Below are 7,846 nucleotides of genomic sequence, written 5' to 3' on the forward strand. Positions count from 1 at the left end.
AGCCGATACCTCCTCTCAAGTTAGGGAAAGGATGGAGAAAAGAATGTCCAAATAGAGGTTAAAATCGGCCTTAAATAGGGTTGGAATCGGGAATCCACATGCCCCTGTGGATTCACCACACGGGCTTGTGGAAAAACGTACAAGCGTGTGGAATTTCCACACGCCCATGTGGATTCTCTGGAAATCATCTTTCTCCACCAAAATACTCCCGAATTCACACTTTTCATCTAGGCCACATGAATTAGCACACATGGCTATGTGAAAATCACATTGACCGTGTCCATGACTATTCCTTAATTTCTATACTCAAAAGACCATTTCCATATATACACAATAGGGGTTCAGTAAAGCACAACAAAAATAAAAAACAACTCGAGTATATTAAGATAAAGCAAATAAATACAACTCGAGTAATACAAGTCCAAAATAAAATGCGAAAATGAAATATGAAAAATAAAAGCAACTAAATTAAAGACGCATCAAGCGTCGGTGTCGTCCTCTATCTGCTCTGCTGCAGGGAGTCGATGCTGTAACTGAGGATCGACTGGTGCTGGTGGTGATGGTGGTACCGGAGGGATCCGGGGCTCTCATCATGAATGCGGATATCGTGTCTCACTCTAGAATCTGCTATAAAACATTGAGACACACCATAACCTTCGTGTGGTTCATGGCCTATGTGTAGCAACCCTTAGCTAAATCTGCCTGTAATACTCCTACATCACTCTCGGGCCTCTCAAATTGATCATGTGCTCGAGTGGGAGTAAATGTATGCACGGGCGGTGGCTCCTGTGCTGTGGAAGGTGCCTCTGTCTCTATTTGCTCAGGCTGAGGCTCGGGAACCTGCTGCCACCCCTCTACTACATCTCCCTCAGCCTCGACTATCTCAGCTGGGGACATGATCATCACATAGACTCCTGGTCTGTCTCTATGCTGAGAGGAGATGATATAATAGTCTTCTCGGCTCCCCTGATAGCATTTATCATACCCATCCCCATGATGAGTCTAGTGATGTATAGACTTGAGAATAGATCCCCACTCTCACATACTGGCCCTGGTGCCTCAAGTAATCTTCAACAATGTGTCCCAAATGTAGCGGCTTGCTCTGTACCATGGAATATAACTAAGGTAACTCCTGCCACCTCAGAATTCGGGTACTGTCACCGCGACCACTCACCGATCTGCTCATGATTGGGTGGATGTATCTATAACTCGGTCGGGAAAGGCAAGTGGCCTTCGATACTCCTAGCTCATACTGACCATAGCCACATAAGGCCTTGTAAGCTCTCCGAGGAGTCAAGCTACCAGGATAGTCGATAGGTAGTCGCTAGTACTTCTCATTGTCGGTAAAAGCCTCATCGTATAATCAAGCTACCCATGACAAGCAGCTCGTCAATCTCATTGGCTATTTCATTACCTTGCTAAACCTCTCTTAGTGCACTCAAGTCAGGGAAACATGTCTGCTCGAACTTGAGTCTCGAGAAACTCTCAAATCGTGCCTAGTGCTCAGGAATTGAGAACTCTATATGCTTAGGCTCAAGCGAGGGCTCTCGGGGATGCTTGTTGGCTGTCTTCTTTGTACTGGGATCCATATCTACAAGAATTGAATAGAATATCGATCAAATAAATTCATGACTCAATACAGCAGAAATCCACATGGCCGTGTGGAATTCCTCACCCCCGTATGAATCCACAGGGAGTGAAAGCCGCACGGCCACTAGGCCAAAATCGTAAAAATCCATAAACATTTCACTTTAAAAACACTGTAATACATGCACCAACCATTTAATCATTAAAGCAAAGGAATAACCACCAGTTTAAACCAAATAAATCAAGATTGGCGAAGATAAGAAAGAATGACGGTTTACCGATAAGATGAGGATGAAAAGCTTGAAAACAGCATGAAAACTCGAGTGAAATCCCTCTAAAATGACTGTCAGGAGTTGGGAGAGTGCAAGGATGTGTTCTTTGAGTGTTTGGGAGTGTAAAGACAAAGAAATGTGAATAGATTATAAAGAAAAGCCACACCTCTTGGCGTTTTGCACATCCACACAAGCGTGTGGAAATTACCTACGCCAGTGTTACTCCAATGGGGAGCTCAACAAGGCACTCACGCGCACCTGTGTGGTCTCGGGATAACACATTTTACCTCTAAACGCATCCACACGAGTCATCCACAGGGCGTGTGGAAATTATCCACGCGTGTGTGTAATTCGCAGGGTCATCCACAGGGGCAGACACATGCCCTTATGTCTTTTCGGGATAGAGCTCTCAACTCTGCCAAGAAATACACGCACGTGTTGAAATTACACACGGGCATGTGTGACCGTCACATGGTCATTTTATAGGGGCATTCACACGCCCCTGTGTCTTCTCCGGATGGAGAAGTTGAGCTCTGAAGAGAAACACACACCCGTGTGGAAATTCATACGACCGTGTGCCTTCTCTTGATGGCTCGAAAAAATTACAAACTCTGCAAAAAATTTCATCACACTTATACACATATAGTGCCTGCATTTGGTATGCAAAATTGACCAGAGAATCATGAAAAACACGATCAAACGACCAAAAAACTTCACCAAACACAATTAAGCACTTGAAAACACAAATGATCTATGAGAAAAGTACAACAATAGCATGTAAAAATCAAGATACCAACACTCAAGCACTTATTCATGCAAGTACTAAACTAAAACCTAGAAAACAGTAAAAACTTGGGTTGCCTCCCAAGAAGCACTTGTTTACCTTCACTAAGCTTGGCACACCTGACCTTACCCCATGGGAGCTCATAGATGAAGGTTTCCCTCTTATCCATAAGCTGAAAGCATGATGAACATAATCTTTTGAAGGTAGAGAGTGAGTTATCGAGTTTGTTACCGCACAAGGGTTCGTCACCCTTACCCCATTCTTGCACATCCCCATTAGCCTTGGGATGTTTCTTGTGATGTCTTCTTGTACGCTTCATCTTTTGGATCATCTTTGTCATAATCCCTAGTATAGGTTGCATGTTGTCCTCTAGAACAAGTGTAATGATGTCTTTATTCTCCACCTCTTGGTCTAGCAACCCTTGATACGGGTCTGGACACATCTTTTTCTACACATATTCATCGATTAGTTCATCGGTAGTGTCAATTAAGTAAAGAGTATCAACAAAGTTGAGAGAATGTCTCATGGCTTCAGCGAGGTGATATGTAAGCTTGTCATCCCCAACTCTTAAAGTCAACTCCCCACCATCCATGTCGATATGAGCCTTGGAAGTACACAAGAATGTCCTCCCATGTTTTAATTGGACATCGACATCCTTATCAACATCAAACACTACAAAATCCACCGGAAACATGTACTTGTCAACCTTCACAAGTACATCTTCAATGATGCTTCTCAGATGTCTCACTGTTTGATCTGCCAATTAAAATATCATGCGAGTGGGCCTAGGCTGTCCCAAGCTTAGCCTTTGAAAGAATGAGTAAGGCATGACATTGATGCTAGCCCCTGAATTCGCCAATGTCTTCTCTTTTCCCAAATTACCAATGTTACATGGAATGATGAATCTTCAGGGGTCTTTCTTCTTGTTCTGCATATTCTTTTACAACACTCCAAACATGAAGCATCTAAGATCACAGATGCACTCTCCTCTAACTTCCTCTTGTTGGTAAGAGGCCCTTAAGAAACTTTGCATAGCGAGGTATTTGAGATAATGCCTCTACAAATGGGATGTTGATGTGCAACTTCTTGAATAGACCCAAGAACTTCTTGTATTGCTCATCATTTTGGTCATTCTTCAATCTTAAGGGATAAGGGATTCTTGGCTTGTATGGTGAGGGTACCACCTCCTCCTCTTTGGCTCTCTCCTCAACCTCCATGACTTCGGGTACTTAAATATTGGTCTTCTCACTCGGAAGCCTACCTTCAATCTCACGACCACTTCTAAAAGTGATCACCTTCACATGTTCCCTTCGATTAGTTTTAGTGTTACTAACCAAGCTTTCTTGAGATCTCTCTGATAACGACTTGACATCGCCGAATTGCATGTAAACCGCAAGTGCACGAGTGTCGAAGTAATAATTACCCCAGTTAGTGGGTAGTCGAATCTGCAGGGAACAGAAGTATTAGTATTAACCATTTCTCAGTTATCTAATAATAATCGATGAATATGATGGAGTGAACTAATTGAAAGAAAAGTTAACAAGTAAGTAAAAAGCCAAGAAAGAGAGTAAAGGAGTTCTCAATCACTAAAGATGAGGTACTCGAGCGATGTTCCCCCTAGGATCTTCCATGAAGCTCAAGATTCACTAAATGTTTTCAAACCGAGTCTAATGAGTCGAGGCAATCCAAGAACAATCGGTTCTTGTCTCGAAGCTACCAGTGCTAGTCCCCTACAAGCTCCCAGTAGAGAAATCGCTCAATCTCAACGCCTCACACCCCATATGACCCTAATATGCTCTAGGGATTGCCTAAGAGTAAAACCGATTCTTAAATATAGATCCAACCCTATTTCCCTACGAAGGATCCCTAACCTCCTACAAGGTCTTAGCAAAGAAATCTATCAATCTCACGCCTCACACCAAATATGGTTGCATAGAGTATAGGGAATACGGAGATAGGAAACACTCAATCGGAAGGGAAAGGGGACACTCCACTATCTCATGATTCACCCTCTCAATCCTCTTTAACCTTGATGTTCTAACTCTAATTGAGACCTCTCACATTAAAGTAATAGATCAAGTAATGTAAATTAATCACGAAGATCAACAACACATGCAAGCAATTAAATCACAAGGTTAAAACTCAAATCAACTCGAGTAAACTAGAAATATAGAGCAAATCAATACATAAGCATAGATCCTAGGGCTCACATGCCCAAATACCTACTAGGGTTTAGCCCTCCATGGGCCTAATTACAAAATAATAATGAATATAATGAAAAGCAATGAGACTCATAGAGAAAACACCCTCGAATTCGCGTGGATTGTCCTTGATAGGTAGTTCAACGTCTTGAAGGATTCCTCTCCCAAGCTAGGTTACCAATAGCTTCCCAAGTGCTACGACGGTGAAAGAACCTATCAAAGGTTGTGAAGAACTCCCTCCAAATCGGTTAAGACGTCCTCCTTAAAAACTAGCCGACTTGGCCTCCATGTAATCGCTCAAAGCTCCGCAAAAAGTCACAAAAAAATAGGGCAAACTGCCAATTTATAGCTTATGACCGTGTTTGTCACGTGCCCTCACGTGCCCATATGGATTTTCCACGCGCCTGCGTGCCCTGCAGGAATTTCCACGTGGGGAGAGTGAATAGTAACTTTGCTGCAGTGCAGTTACATTAAATTTGTAGCATTGTTTTGCTACAGTACTTTCCTACACTGCTTTTCACAAACATGGTCTAAACGCTCTACTATTGATGCCACATAGTCGAGCACACAATCATGCGGTAGGCTATAAGACTTTTCTTCATCGACGCGTCTTTGAAAGGTCTTGCAATCTTCACAAAGAGAAGGAACGTGAAGATGTGACTATCTTTGTGCCCTTCCAACTAGTGAATTAACTCGAATTTGCTTGGAAGTTGGCACACATCTCCATGTTCGTGAACTCCTTTTGTGTTTTGGTTTTCAAATTGCACAAGAACTCCCAACATTACGTCTTTATAGCCTATTTTTGCTTTTTTTCCTCTTTTTGAAACATTTACAACCTAATTGCACAAAAGGACACCGAATACGCTATATGAGGGATAAACCATGGTGAAAATGATGTTCAATGCATGTAAAACATACTTAAAAATATGTCTACTCAAAACACTTATGACGACTTCGCAAATTGCCCACTTGATTCTCTAAATTATGCAATAACGCTGTGTGGTTGCAAAGTGTAGCTTTGACCGACTGAAACCTTGTATCCGATGATTGGATGAACTTGTTTAAAGCTTTCTCTAGATCGGTCATCCAGGTTTCCAAACCCGAAACTCGATTCTCCATGTTCGGGGCTTGTTGTTTTTGTTGTTGGAAACCAAGTGTTGCCATTGTCTTTTGTTTCCCTTGATTGTTCCAAGAAAGATTCGGGTGGCTCCTCCAACCCAAATTGTAGGTGTTACTAAATGGATTGCCTTGGCTTCTCATTGCATTACCCACAAAATCCACTTGTTCTACCGAGGATGTACCACCAATAGAAATCGGGCAATCAATTGAAGCATGTCCTCCCCTACACCCAATGCAACTAATCAAGGCTGTCACTCTAGGAGAAGTTTGAGTATCTAACTTCTTGCTTAATGACTCAACCTGGGCAGCCAATGAAGTAACTGCATCAATCTCATGAAGTCCGGCAAACCTTTTTTTGTCTCTTGTGTTTTACTAATAACTGTTCATAGCCATTTCCTCAATGAGACATCGTACTTCTTCATAGGTCTTGCTTCTTAAGGTATCTTCCTCTGCTGCATCAAGTAACTGCCATGTCCTTGTGTTCAACCCATTGTAAAAAGTCTGAATGACCACCCACTCGGGGAAACAATGTTGAGGACATTTCTGCAAGAGCTCCTTCAACCTATCACATATCTCAAAAAGAGACTCCAATTCCGTTTGCACAAAGAAGGATATTTCATTCTTGAGCTTCACAGATTTTCCAGGTGGGAAATATCGGGCAAGAAAAGCTTCCACCATCTTCTCCACGTAGTAATCGATGCTCTAGGTAATGAATGTAGCCACTGCTTTGCTCTTCCCTTCAAGGAAAATGAGAAGGCACTTAATCTAATAGCATCATTCATAACACCATTAATCTTAAGCATGTCGCATACTTCCAAGAAATTCTCTATGTGGTTGGTCGAATCCTCATCGACCAAACCATTAAACTGTGTCAATTGTTGTATAATCTGGATGAATGCTGGTTTTTGCTCAAAGTTCTGAGATGTAATCAGTGGCCACATAATACTAAACAGTGTGCCCAGTACTGCAGGTTTGGCATAATCTGATAGTGTCCACTACTGCTCATTCTGCTCTGCCATATTATCTGATCCTTCACCTTCTACCTTAGCTTGATTTGACTATTCTTGTACAGGTTCTTTTCTCCTTCTATGAAGTATTCGTTCGAGTTTAGAATCTCCTTAAACCAATGTTGAAGGGTTTACTCAGGTCATAAGCTGGAGCTGTAACCAAAAAAGAAAAACAAATCAGAATGATGGAAGAATAGGAAAGTGTGAAATAAAATAAATGGTGAATAGCTAAAATAGGAAAGTGCAAAGTGTTTCTAAAATTCCCATTTCCTGGAAATGGTACAAAAAACTTGACAAAACACCTTTTGCGTATATACCACAAGTGTACGGGTTTGTTGAGGTAATAATACCCTAGTGAGTGGGTAGTCATATCCATAGGGAAAAGTGATCAGAAACACAAGGATTACTATTTAACTTAAGTGAAGATGGATCGATAGTAGTGTGAACAATGTCAAAATGAAAAGAAACAAAAAGAACAAGAAAGAGAGGCTATAAAAAATGAGAGGAAAGATAATCGATTGAAAATGGGGCACCCGGATATTGCTCCCCCTAGGACTATTGCTTCAAGTGCAAAACCAACTATTATTTCTCCTAACTGATGCTTAATAAGTCGTGGAAATCCTACAATTCAAGGTCCCAAAGCTAAGGTCAACCGTGACTAACCCTGCACTATGTTCCGGAGGAGAAATCGCTCAGTCTCAACACCTCACACTATGCAAAGTTACTTAAAGCTCTAGTGAGTCCAAGTGATAAACCCTATTCACTAACAAAGATCTAACCCTTTGGTCCAGGCGAAAGATCCCTAATCACAATTAAGCCCCACATACTAAGAATTACTTCAATGGTTCACTCTATTGCGTGCGCAACTAAGAACCA

At 41.8% G+C, this 7,846-nt stretch overlaps 1 non-coding gene across 1 annotated transcript; it reads left to right on the top strand.

Moving 5' to 3' along the window:
- The first annotated feature begins 6,486 nt into the window (after positions 1-6,486).
- Positions 6,487-6,593, top strand: LOC120255205. Its single transcript, XR_005534924.1, has one exon. It is a non-coding gene; the product is annotated as a small nucleolar RNA R71 (small nucleolar RNA).
- The last annotated feature ends 1,253 nt before the right edge of the window (positions 6,594-7,846 follow it).

The sequence above is a fragment of the Dioscorea cayenensis genome, unplaced genomic scaffold (genome assembly GCF_009730915.1).
Source record: "Dioscorea cayenensis subsp. rotundata cultivar TDr96_F1 unplaced genomic scaffold, TDr96_F1_v2_PseudoChromosome.rev07_lg8_w22 25.fasta BLBR01000888.1, whole genome shotgun sequence".
Lineage (NCBI taxonomy): Eukaryota > Viridiplantae > Streptophyta > Magnoliopsida > Dioscoreales > Dioscoreaceae > Dioscorea > Dioscorea cayenensis.